The sequence below is a fragment of the Quercus suber genome, unplaced genomic scaffold (genome assembly GCF_002906115.3).
Source record: "Quercus suber isolate HL8 unplaced genomic scaffold, Cork oak 2.0 scaffold_1133, whole genome shotgun sequence".
Lineage (NCBI taxonomy): Eukaryota > Viridiplantae > Streptophyta > Magnoliopsida > Fagales > Fagaceae > Quercus > Quercus suber.
In genome coordinates, this window is record NW_027070536.1 from 74,793 (window position 1) to 88,845 (window position 14,053).

At 36.5% G+C, this 14,053-nt stretch overlaps 1 long non-coding RNA gene across 1 annotated transcript; it reads left to right on the forward strand.

Annotated features, from left to right (window-relative positions):
• Positions 1–4,270: 4,270 nt before the first annotated feature.
• LOC136065761 (uncharacterized) lies at positions 4,271–13,846 on the forward strand. The gene is made up of 2 exons (XR_010627368.1): positions 4,271–4,389; positions 13,526–13,846. It is a non-coding gene; the product is annotated as an uncharacterized LOC136065761 (long non-coding RNA).
• Positions 13,847–14,053: the final 207 nt, after the last annotated feature.

A 14,053-nucleotide genomic window follows, 5' to 3' on the forward strand; every position in this document is an offset into this window, starting at 1 on the left:
AAAAAAAAAAACGCGGGGGGGGGGGGGGGGGGGGGGGTTTCCCCCCCCAATGTCCAGGTCTCCCTCCGTCCCTACACACTCGCCTGATATGTCTGTCGGTATCTACTAAGTAAGAATGAGTTATTTGATGTTTCATTAATTACTTAATCAACACTTTATTATTCGAATTTATTTCATCAACACTTAAGTGGTAGTTCTTATGGTATGGTGGCCTAAAACTAAATCACATGTCATACAAGAAATAATAAACCATATGAAGAATTAAGTAAATTGAAGAATAACTGTGACTAATAAAACAATAACAATTGCATTACAAGGAGCATGCCTAAAGTTAACTCCTTTAAGATGTTATTTGGATGGGAAAGAGTTAAATTTTATTTTCTCCTTGGATCTTATTCTTCAAGGAGTATAGTCATTGCCATGTTTCAAAAGAGATTAGAAAGGGATAAAGCCCATTTTTTGAAATTAAGAATTTGATAAATTAGAGGTGAAAATTGATATAATGATCAAATTAAAATTGAAATCATAAATAAAAGTAAAATTAAAATCAAAGTTAACACGACAAATGAGAAAAGGATTGGAAATTTTATGTGCATCTTTTAATTTGTTCATTCATCATCAAGGGGAGGCATGCGCAAAAAGATATGCATCATTAAATCAGCGTGCAACCAAGAGTGTGCTATGATCTGTGTGGAGGATGGGCTTAGATTTACGCATTGTTGATGTGGGGGATGATCTTTTTCAATTCAAGTTTACAATGGAGAGTCAGTTGAAATGGGTGCTAGCAAATGGTCCGTGGAGTTTTGAGGACCACCCTTTGGCATTACGAAGATGGGAGCGAGGTATGACAGCAACTTCAATTAGATTCTCTTCAATGCCGATGTGGGTTTAGGTGTGGGGTTTACCTTTTGATCTGTTATTGGAAGAGGTGGGCAGGGATATTGGTAGTGGTTTGGGAGAAGTACTGGAAGTTGATTTGAAGGCATTTTCATTTGACCAAGCTCGCTTTATCAGAGTAAGGGTGGAGTTGCCGTTGGATAAACCATTACGCCGAGGAGGAGTTGTCGTCAGTCCTGAAGGAGACAAGGTTTGCATTGGCTTCAAGTATGAACGTTTAGTTGGGCTTTGCTATCTATGTGATTGGATTGGTCATGTGGTAAAGGAATGCTCTGTTCCAAGAGACCGAAAACAGGGGTGTCTTCCTTATGGGGAGTGGTTAAAGGCGGGGTATCGTAGAAATCATGGGAATGCAAACAAAGCAAGATGTAGCTTGGGACGGCGGAACGATGGTGCTCAAGTTGATCAGGGTGATCGGGTTTCTTCACAATGGAGGGTTAATGAGCAGGGCGTTCCAAAAATTGGAAGTGGAAGTGGCCGGAGGTCTTCAGTGCAGTCGGATAGTCTACCTGAAGGTGGTATCGTCAGTAGAGCTCCATCAGATGGTGCTATAACAGTTGAGAAGAATTCAATCTTGACTGTGAAGAATCACGTTCCTGTTTTTGAGGAGCTGATTTCGGAGATTGATCGTGAAATCCAAATCGATTCCAATTTTTCATTTTCAAAAGCGACTCCAACTATCTGTGTGCCAGATTCTAGCGTGATTTCCTTTGATTTGGTTGAGGTGGTAGTCATGGATGAGGATACTATCACCTTCAATTGTGGCTTAATGGGAAAACAAGTTGAGCAAAAATAGGGTTTTGAGGGATTAGAAATAGGCTTCAATGTTGGATATGGTAACGTGCATGGAAACAGGAATACTTGTAAGGGCCGGCCCAAAAAATGTGGTAATCTAGATAAAAGTGGGAGTCAATCTTTGCATAACTCAAAAAAAATGGAGTCTGTTAAGGAGTCTACAAATGGAAACCCTATTAAGTTTTCTATTGTAAACGTGGAACCTGGGCACAAAAGGAAGCAAACAGAAAAATTGATTAGGGAGGGTACGGATGTCAAGGGAGAAAAGAAACAAAAAATTGTGGAGATTGAGCAAGGTGTTGGGTCAAACATAGGACTGATGGAAGTTGTTGGGCAATCATGTTGGGCATAAAGGCAATCCTTTGATGGATTAAAAAAAAAAAAATCATCATTTTGATGTCCAGGTACATCAGATAGGTGTCATTTAGTAGTTTTCAGGTTTTTTGGACATCCAAGTGAAGATTCTCTTTTCTTTTAGTAGTTGGTTTTTGAATTTTTTTTGTCTCGTTTGTTTCTTTTTCTTTCTTTGTTACTGATGTAATCGTGCAACGCTAGTGTATGCTAGTGATGCAAAAGAGAAATTAGGGGTCATATGTCCCTCGTTCTCTTCCCCATTGTATTTTTTGTTTCTTAATTAATAAAGACTATCATTTTTGCTCAAAAAAACTTGGCCATCAAAATAATAGGTGTGAAACAAAAACATCTCCATATAGTTCCTTTCAGTATTCTCTAGTTTCTTCATATTCTATAAACACTCCCATATTTGGGTATGGACATCGATTATAAGTGGAGATTTTGGAGAATATGTAAAATTTCTAATATCATAATAAACTATCACTTATTCTAAAAGTTTAACCAATTAAAAAAGACTGAATTTAATCACTTAACAATTATTAATTCTAACCTACACCATATTTATAAATAATAATAATAATAATGATAATTCTAACTTATACCACATATATGTAGATTGCATTTGTTTAATTTAGGCCTTGCAGTCTGCATCTAACTTTATGTTAATATTTTGGCTAATAAGATGAAAGAAAAGAAAATTATGATCTCTCTCTCTCTCTCTCTTACTAATTTATGGAATTTCACTCATGTATTTTAAGAACTCATCTTGATTCTTGAGTCCATTTCCTTTCAATTTCTAAACTTTTTCTTCTTTAATAATTCAAACCTGTTAATTAAAATTTTCCCGGGAATTCTCTACTTGGTCTTTTATTCTCTTACACATTCAAGAGGCTTATGCACTCTAATGAATGGAAAGGAAATGGTCTAATTGAAGACATTTTTGACTTTTGGTTGACATCATTAAATTCTACCATATAAGATTTCAAGACCTTACAATTTTACAAGTCATTATTTTTATATATATAATGAATATTAAATTATATTCTATATTTAATACTTCATTAAAAAAAAATTTGCATTATCTTTCCTTGGAAAGGTGTTTGGAAGGTTAAGGCCCCTCGGCATGTTTCTTTTTTTGTGTGGACGGATGTATGGGATGAGATACTTATAGGTGACAATTTGAGGGGTAGAGAAATGGACTTTGTTGACTGGTGCATTATGTGTTGTTGTAATGGAGAGACTGTGGATCATCTGCTATTGCATTGTGGTAAGGCTTACCAGTTGTGGAGTTTGGTGTTTAGATCATTTGGGATTGCATGGGTCTTGCCAAGATCAGTGACGGATTCTCTCTTTGGTTGGTGGAATTGGCTTGGAAAGCATTCGTCTAGTATTTGGAATTTAGCTCCTCTGTGTGTAATGTGGTGTCTTTGGAGGGAAAGAAATAGGAGGACGTTTTGAGGACATGGAAAGTTCCGATGACCAGCTATTGGCTTCGTTCAGTGGCACCCTTTTTGACTGGTCTAGGGCTTGGGAACTCACCTCTAGTGATTCTATACCTATGTTTCTTAGCTTTCTCCTTTGTAATTAGTATCTTTTCTTTCTGTTTTTTATCTTCGTTCTGTGTACTCTTTTATCTCTGCCTTATGTCTTTCTGTATGAGGTAGTGTTCTTGAATATACATCATTATTACTTATCAAAAAGAAAAAGAAAAAGGGAGAATAGATAGTTTCGTATAGAAAAACAATCATAATAACTACTGTAATTAACAACTTTCATACTCAAATAAAAAATAATAAAGAGAAAAAAAAAATCATATTTTGTTGTTCTTTTTCATGCACTGTATAGGTTACTAACTAGTCAAATATAAAACGAAGTCCTTTTTTAATGAGAATATAATACACGATGGTTAAGATTATCAAATGTATGTAAAATGAATTAAGAGTCCAAATGTTTTTTTTTTTTTGAGGAGATGTCATATTTTAATTTTTTTTTTTTTTTTTTTTTTTTTTTTTTTTTTTTTTTTGAGGAGATGTCATATTTTAAACACATCAGACCTGATTTTGCATCAAATGATAGCAATTCCATCCAAATATTTTTTTTTTCTCCTATCTTGTCATAATTCATTTATTTTTGGATAAATTACTTTTTAATGTTTTGGGTATTATATTTCATTTAAATCTTAAACTTTTAAAATGTTTTATTTAAATCTCAAAGTTTTTAAAAACATTTGGTTCAAACTTTATAAATTTTTTTTTTAATATGATAATTTGATAATTAGGAAACGGGAGATTTGAATCTTGGATGTCTCTTCTGAAAATACCAGGAAATGACAACCAGAACCAGGTGAGCTACAAAGTTCTTGGCATAGATAGGTTTATTTAAATCATAGAGTTTTGGATAAGTCCCATTTAAACCAGTTAGTCATGTAACGTTTAATAGTGTTACCTGTGATAGAAGGTTTAAATGAAATATTTTGAAATTTGAAGGTTTAAATGAAACCTACCAAAAACTTTAAGATTTAAAAAGAAGTTTTTTTTTTTTTTTTTTGGAGAAGGATTTAAAAAGTAGTTTAAACTTCTTCTTTTTCCCCCTTCCTTCTTAGTATGTGATGATACGTGTAAGGTTCATGCAGATTTCTATTCCCTTCTACAAAACAGTGAGAGCTTGAGGTATTTCCATTTAATCTGGTTTCTTGCTGTACTTCTTGCTTATGCTTATGCTTATGCATGTGCATGTAAAGTACTTGTTTTGAAAGACTTATAAATTTTCCCCCTTATCTGTTACTATTATTATTATTATTGAATTTAGTATTATTATTACATTTTAAGTATGTGGTGAAAGTGTTAAAAAATTTATTCAGTGCCAATGCAAAGGAAAAAACATATATAAAAGCCCTAGTTTAGGGCAAGTGCCGATCAACATTCACAGGAGGCCAATCGGTTTTTCAAGTGCGGATGGGCACTCACATTTGTGGTTTTGAATTTGTGTGGCATCTCTGGCCCATTCATTCCCCTGAACATTATTCAACTTGAAAGTTCGGATTTGTGCTAAAACACAAGAGTTTGTTCAGATCCCCAATTAAAAATTGTGGCTAAATTTTTTTTACTCTTAACTTAGACTAAGTGCAAAATAAGAGTAAATAAGTGCAATGAACCGATAAAATGAAAGTCTAAAGAGTAGGGAAGAGAGATGCAAACACAAGATAACACCGAGATGTGTAATCGAAAAGGAAACCGAAAAACTCGGTGAAAAACCTTTCTGCGACCCTCCAAGTCGAAATCGATCTACTACAGAATATAGTTGGACTACACGAATAATAAAAGACCCTCCAAGTCTAGTCTACCTCATATACTTGAGCCCTCTAAGCTCTTACTACCAATGGACTTCTCGGAGTTTTGTCTTCTCTAGCTTTTCGGATCCTGCACTTCAGCTCAATTGCATCTGCCAATGAATGGCTCCTTCCAATACTTCTAGCCGCACCAAAATCTCACTTAACACTCAGAATGAGTGTGATAAGTGTTTGAGCTAACAACCTCTCAAAGATCTAGAGCTAGAGAGGTAGGAGTTAAGAAAAATCATAAGGAAATGTGTAGATGATTGTGGGTATAACAATCTCTAACTCTCAAGTGTATTTGCTAGGGTTCTCTCTGAAAAACATTCATTACAATTCGTGGGTAATGAGGGTATATATAGTGTGGGTAAAGAATTGGTAAAGAAAACACAACTGTTTGCCAAACAGAAACTTTCGCAGGTCCTTCATGAGTTGGCCCTTCTCACGAGACAGTCACAAAATTGACAGCCTGGCACAATTCATCATCTTCCAATCATGTGCTCCATATGTGGCCTTCTCATGGGTTGCTTCTCGTGAGCTAGTTGTGAAATCCACTTATTTAACTTTTGAAACTTGATTCTTTACCGATCTTTTACACTCATCCCTTACAAATAAACCCACATACATACAGGGAAAATGATAGAAGAAATTACAATTAAATTTGGTATGGAATTAAAGCCAACACAATATAGTTGAAAATCACAATTTTACACAACTCTTAGGTATCAGCTCTATTTGACATGGCTTCAAGGGTTGCACATGATTAGGATTATTAGTTACTAGTAAATAGGCTAGAGTGAGCTAGTTAGATTTCAAGCACCTTAATCATATGTGTTAATTCTTGTAAACATTTGCTAAATTAGAAAAAGCACATGGGGAATTGGTAGGCCAATATTATTGAGCTATGTGGGGCAATTAAAGTAAAGCTAATCATGTATATATAGATGCTTGTACTCTCATTTTAGGGATTGAATATGGTAATCTGATTTTGTACTTAGACTTGTGTTAGTCTTGCTTGGAAGTAGAGACTCTCTCAAAATAGACTCACTTAGAGAATGTTAACTCTCTAGAAGAAGTTACAACTTACAATCACTACTCCATCACATCCTCGACTCATCACATTTCTTCATACATCCCAAAATCCTAGTTGCGTTACAATTGGTGTCAAAGCCAAGATTTTGTTGAAGATGAAGCTCAAGGTAAAGCTACAGGTGTCATACAGGTTCAACAGCAAACACACCGTTTCATTAAAGCTAGAGATGATACGCACTGTTTCATTAGAGGGTCAAGTGATGCGCACCGTTTTGATTTAAGTGTGGTGCTTCTTCCCAGTGTATTAAACGGTGTCGTACGTCTTGGAGATGTTCAAATATCAGTTATTGTGGCGCAAAGAGCAGTTATGGTTGAGCTGGGGTCTCTGTGAATTTAGACACATAGTTTGGATCTAATCTATTCTGTTATAGCAATAATTGTAACTATAAATAGGAAGGTGTATCTCTGTTGTAATTAAGGTTTTGTATTCTGTAATTCTCTCAATCAGGAAGATATTTTCTCAGTCTCAATTCTCTCTCTCTCTCTTTCTTCTATTTCCTCACTGTTCTTCTTCTTCATTGAATTCTCTCTATGAATCTCTTTGTGATTTTCATAACTCACGGTCTTGCTTTTACAAGAATTACTCTTTAACAAAATTCTTCATGGTATTAGAGCCATATGTTACAGCAACGGTGGCAGTTACAAATTCAACAACAATGGTAGCTACAAGTTCAACAATGGCTGCATCTTCATCATCTTCGTTTCCTTCAAGTTCTTAAGTGAATGTGCTGAATCAACCACTTCTTTTTCTCTCTAATATGTCCAACATGATGACCATAAAGTTGGATAATACAAACTACATAGTTTGGAGGCATCAAATAACAATGGTGCTAGAGACTTATTCATTGTTTGAGTTGATTGAAGAACCACAATTGATCCCTGATCAATATCTAAAAGATATCTCAGGAGCATACACTGCTGTTGTGAATCCTGACTTCTTGATTTGGAAGTCAAAAGAGAAGGCCTTGCTTACTTTCATGAGCTCTACCTTGACTCCTACAATTCTAGCACTTACTTTGGGGTGTTCATCAGCCTTAGAGGTATGGAAAGTTTTGGAAAACAGATTCTCCTCCATTTCAAGATCACACGTTTTGAACCTTAAGGGTGAGCTTCATAATATCAAGAAGGAAGCTGATTTAGTGGATCTATATCTGCAGAAGATAAAAATTGTTGGAGACAAATTGTTGGCTGTTGGAGTAATTATGGATGATGAGGAATTACTTCACATCACTCTTAAGGGACTCTCCAAAGAGTACAATACTTTCAGGTCAGCTATAAGGACCAGAAGTGCACATGTGAGTTTTGATGAGCTTTCACCCATGCTCAATGCAGAGGAGGAGTCTCTAAATGATGGATTTGAGATTAAAGATACCATCTTTGCTATGGCAGCAACAGCTACTCCAAAGCCTAATAGCAATGGCTTTAATCAATCTTTTAACAGAGGTAGAGTAGAGGTCACTCTAATAATAGAGGTGGCAAAGGTGGTAGAGGATATAATGGACCATCCCAATTCTCTCCTTTCAATTAATTTCAACAAGTACGATCTGATTCTAATGGTGCTAAGTCCAAAAGGCCAATCCATCAGATTTGTGGAAAGGTTGGTCACTTGGCACTTGATTGTTACTATAGGATGGATTATGCTTATGAAGAAAAGCATCCACCAACCAAACTTGCAACTATGGCTACTGTATCCAATGCTTGCCTTACACAAGATCAGCCCTGGCTTGCTGATAGTGCTGCAACAAATCATGTTACATCCACTCTTAGTCATCTCAGCTTTCCTAAACCCTATCAAGGTCAAGATCAAATCACTGTGGGCATTGGTCAAAACCTCCCTATCACTCACTTAGGTAATGCTTCTATTTCCCTTGCTTACTCTTCTCTTCACCTCAATAATGTGCTTAGAGTGCCTTCTATCGCCTCAAATCTTGCCTCAGTGCATAAACTTTGTCATGATAATCAATGTTAGTATTATTTTGATGAAAATATCATTTCAATTCAGGCCTTAGCCACGGGGAAAGTTCTTTACCAAGGCAAGAGTGAAGATGGTGTTTACCCCATCTACCCTCAAAAGGCTTCTCGGCTCTCTTTGTCATCTAATTCTTATAATAGTGCTTTTCATGTTTCTGTTTTCAATAAGACACTTTGGCATTTGAGACTTGGGCATCCATCTGACATGGTTCTTAAACATTTGTTTCCTAATGCCAAATTTGATTTGAATAAGTGTTCCATTGTGAATAATGATTGTACACACTGTTTGTATGACAAAATGCACAAATTACCTTTTCCAAAGTCTTCTTTTACTGCATCAACTCCTTTTGAGCTTATTCATTCTGATTTGTGGGGTCCTGCTTCTATTACCTCTGTTGATGGCTTTAAATACTATGTTTTGTTCATTTACCATTTTTCTAGATTTACATGGCTTTAGTTACTCAAATCTAAATCTGATGTTTTTCCTAAGTTTGTTCAATTTAAAGTCATGATTGAAAACCAGTTTTCAGCCACTATTAAGACCTTTAGATCAAATGGTGGTGGTGAGTATACCACTAATGCATTCAAATCTTACCTTTCACAACATGGCATTACTCACCAAATTTCTTGTCCATACACTTAACAGAATGGTTTGGTTGAAAGGAAGCACAGACATCTTATTGAAACCACCATTACTTTTTTATCACAAGCTTCCATGCCTTCCTCCTATTGGTCTTATGTTGTTCTCACTGCTGTGACCTTAATCAACCTCCTTCTCACATCTGTTCTTGCATTCAGCTCTCCCTGAGCTAAACTACATTCTTCCACTCCTGACATTTCTCAACTCAAGGTGTTTGGATGTGCTTGTTACCCTCATCTCAGACCTTACAATCCCCAGAAACTTGCTCCTAAAACCACATAATGCCTCTTTCTTGGTTACCCTATAGGTACTAAAGGCTACTTATGTTTAGACCTTGCCACCAAACACATATATACATCCAGGCATATCCTTTTTAATGAGTCCAAATTTCCTTATTTTTCTCTCACTTCTCACCATTCTTCACCTTCCTCCTCTCCTATATTCACTGATCTTTCTTGGTTTTCTAATTGGTTGTATTTGCATTCCACAAACCAACCATTACTGTGTCTCCAACCACTATATCTTCCTTTGACCTTCCTACCTTCCCTACTTCCTTACCTACTTCTCATCCTATTTCTCCATTTGGTTCTTTATCTTCACTTCCTTCTATGCCTATTTCTACCACAGATCTATTACCTCCCTCAAGTTCTTCCTTGTCCGTTTCTCTAACATCTGATCTGTCTTCTTCTCACCCCTTGCCCATGATCTCCACCAATCAACATCCTATGTAGACCAGATCTAAGAGTGGTATCAGTAAACCTAATCCTAAATTGTGTTACAAGGCTGTTATGGATTATACATTTACTAAACCTCCATCATTTAAGGTTGCTTCTCAGTACCCTAAATGGTGTGAGGCTATGGATGCTGAATTCCAAGACTTGCAAAGGTAGTAGACCTGGTCCTTGGTTCCTGCCCCTCCTAATGTTAACCTTGTTGGGTGCAAATGGGTATATAAGTTGAAGTTGAATAGTGATGGTTCTATCTCAAGGTACAAGGCTAGATTGGTGGCCAAAGGCTTTCATCAACAAGCTAGTGTGGACTGCAATGAAACATTTAGTCCTGTCATTAAGCCTGCAACTGTGAGACTTGTTTTGACAATTGTTGTCAGCTGCAATTGGAGTTTAAGATAGCTTGATGTATCAAATGCTTTCTTACATGGTTTTCTGAAGGAAGATGTTTTTATGCAATAACCTCTAGGCTATGTGGATCCTCTTCATCCTTCTTGTGTATGCAAGCTTCAGAAATCCTTATATGGGCCGAAACAAGCTCCTAGAGCCTGGTTTGAGAGGTTCACCTTCCACCTTCTTCATTTGGGGTTCACTACTTCACTAGCAGACAACACTCTCTTCATATTTCAGTCCTCAGGCATCATCATCTATTTGTTGTTGTATGTTGATGATATTATTGTTACAGGCAATGACTCTTCTCAAGTTGCTCTTCTTATCACTACTTTTAGTCAGGTTTTTGAATTGAAGGATTTGGGGCCTTTGAATTACTTCTTGGGGATTTAGATTGCTTATACTAAGCATGGCATCACTCTCCCCTAGACAAAGTATGCCTCAAATGTCTTGCATAAGTTTAATATGGAAAATGCCAAACCTGTGAAGACTCCTAGTTGTTCATCTTCTTGTTTGGTGCCTCATTTTGATGTTGCTTTATTTGATCCCATTGTATATAGGAGTATGGTTGGGGCTCTTCAGTACCTTACATTTACCAGGCCTGACCTTGCATTCAGTGTTTATCAACTTTGTCAATTCTTGAGCAAGCCTACCTCTGTCCACTTGGAAGCTACTAAGCGTGTTCTTAGATATCTCAGGGGTACTTTGAATCATGGCATTTGCTTTTCCCTTGGTCCCTTGACTCTCACTGCCTTCTCTGATGTAGATTGGCCAGGTGATCCTACAGACAGGCGTTCTACCACAGGCTTATTGGTTTTTCTTGGTCCTAATCCCATCTCATGGTCTGCCAAGAAGCAAAGCATTGTCTCACACTCATCCACTAAAGCTGAGTACAGGGCCTTGGCCACTTCTGCAACTGAACTCTCTTGGCTGTGCATTTTGTTTAAAGAGCCCAAGCTTTTTCTTCTTTATGTTCTTGTCATTTGGTGTGATAATATCTCTGCAATTGCTCTTTCTGCCAATCCTGTCTTCCATTCCAAGACTACGCACTTGGAAGTTGACTATCATTACATTCATGAGAAAGTTCTTCACAAAGATCTCAATGTTGGTTTTGTCTCTGGTAAGGATAACTTGGCAGACATCTTTACTAAACCTTTACTTGGTCCTCCTTTTATTTTCTTTCGTTCCAAACTCCTGGTGGACTCTTCCCCTGTTGTTTAAGGGGGGATGTTGAAGATGAAGCTTAAGATAAAGGTTTAGGTGCTCAAGGTAAAGGTTTAGGTGTCACACAGGTTCAATAGCAAACGCACCATTTCATTAAAGCCAGAGATGATATGCACTGTTTCATTAAAGGGTCAAGGGATGCGCACCATTTTGATTAAAGTGTGGTGCTTCTTCCCAATGTATTAAACGATGTTGTCTTGGGGATGTTCAAAGATCAGTTATTGTGGCTCAAAGAGCAGTTATGGTTGAGTTGGGGTCTCCGTGAATTTAGGCGCATAGTTTGGATCTAATCTATTCTGTTATAGTAGTAATTTTAACTATAAATAGGAAGGTGTATCTTTGTTGTAATTAAGCTTTTGTATTCTGTAATTCTCTCAATCAAGAAGATATTTTCTCAGTCTCAATTCTCTCTCTCTCTCTCTTTCTTCTATTTCCTCACTGTTCTTCTTCATTGAATTCTCTCTGTGAATCTCTTTGTGATTTTCATAACTCACGGTCTTGCTTTTACAAAATATTACCCTGTAACAAAATTCTTCAGATTTGAGTTAGTTGGGGGGGGGGGGGGGGGGAGGGGGGGGGGAGTTCATAATTGACACACACAAACATGTAACTAGACACATTATATATATATATATATATATTTTAGACCCATTTTAATAACAAAAAGCCATTTATGTAAATACTAAACAATATTTTAAGACTTGAACATATCAAAGCATTTCACAGGGTTTAAAGGTCCACCATTAATAACCATCAAAACCTAAAGCATTACCCTTCAAGAACCAACCTTAAACACTTCATCCATCTACTATCCTCAACTATACCCAAGACTTCACATCATCAAATACTCACATCCATCCTTTCCTATTCACTCATACCCAAAACCTCAATTTCCAAGAAACTCTAATTCATCATCTTTCCTTATCAAGATCCCACTTGAATTTCGATACAATAATACAATATTCTCTCCTTACAAGAATTGCACAAATTGTCAAGACCATTGCATCCCTTTTAAGATCAATATAATCCAACAACACCCAACTAGATAAAATCCAAGCTTCATTGTTTGACATGGATTACATCAAGGAGTCTATGGCAACCCTAATGAGGGATAGAGGAGTAAAAAGTTAGGAAGTATATGTTATTGCTAGGGAGGAGACTTCTGCACTCAGCACCTCATAGTCAATATCAAGGTTTACCAAGACCTGAGTAAGCCTCCGATTCAAGAAGCATCATCCAAGAATGACCACATTGGGTCATGGGTCATGTTTGCAAGAGCCCTAAGTTGTTCTTAATTGAAGGGGACCAATCCAATTCAATGCACTAGTCAAATTATGTCTAAGAATCGAGTGAACATGAAAATAATGTCTTCAATGAAGAAAAAGATGATGTTTGGGGATACTTAACAACATGCTCACATTGAGAACAAGGTTCTTCAAAGGAGGGTATAGTTTTAGGAACACACAAAAGCAAGAAACGTGAAATAAGCCCTAGTTTTAGGCAAGTGTCAATCGACAATCCCCTGCCCGTTTGGTTTTAAGTTCGCATGGCGGCACCTTCTCATTCCTATGCATATGATTCAATCCAAAGCTAGTAGCTTGGAGTTCAATTGTGTTAGGGTCATATTTTCTATGTAATTGGCTAATCCTTTGACAAAACGCACTTTACTTGTATTTCGGTAGATCTAAGTTAGGTTTAATATATCAAGAAGTATGTTGTTCAAGCATATCAAATGGTATCATTAAAGACGTGAAGATTGATCTAAGAAACAAGTGAAGAAAACTGTTTCATTAAGTCTCGATAGAAACTCGACAGATGCTGCTATTGAAGTTTAATGGATAAGCTCGACACAAGCTCAATTTATCGAGATCTACGATTTCAGAATTTCCAAGTCTGAAATTCGGCCGAGATGACTTGGATGATTAGGGTTTCTTTTTTCACAACTCTAGTCATATATAAAACTTATTTTAAAAGTCATTAAGTACGAAAACAGAGACTTAGAACTCATATACTTTGTGTGAAACTATTGTGTTTGTACGCCTTAGGGTTTTGTAACCAAGCACTTCTTGATCTTCATTATTGATGAAGTAAAGAATTTTGCAGCCAACAACAATCATTCAAGTTGCTGCAATTAGTTACGTATTGGGATCCGTGCAAAAGAGTTAATTACAGATTGAAAATTTATGCAACAAAGGAAAGAAGGCTACTGGGTATTGAAGCGAAGGTTCAACTGTAGGTTGATATTTTGGGATAGACCAGGGTAATGATAAGATTCCTCATATTTGTAACCACTTGATTATTGATTAGTAGATTCTTGGGAGTTGTGACCTTAAATTCACCCGGTGAGGTTTTTGCCTTGAGATATGTTTTCCCCATTTGTCAACAAATCACTATTTCAATTTAATTTTCGTTGCACTTAGTTTATTTGGTGATTTGTTGGCGCCTTCACAATTTGCATTTAATTTAACTTAATTAATCAATTTGGGTAATTGAATTAATTAACTAAGGTCAAGCTGTCTTAACACAACAAATTGGATGATATTTCAATAGACTAGAGTGAGTAAGTTGGGGTTCAAGCACATTAATCACGTGTTAATTATTGTAAACACATGCTGAATTAGTAAGAGCACA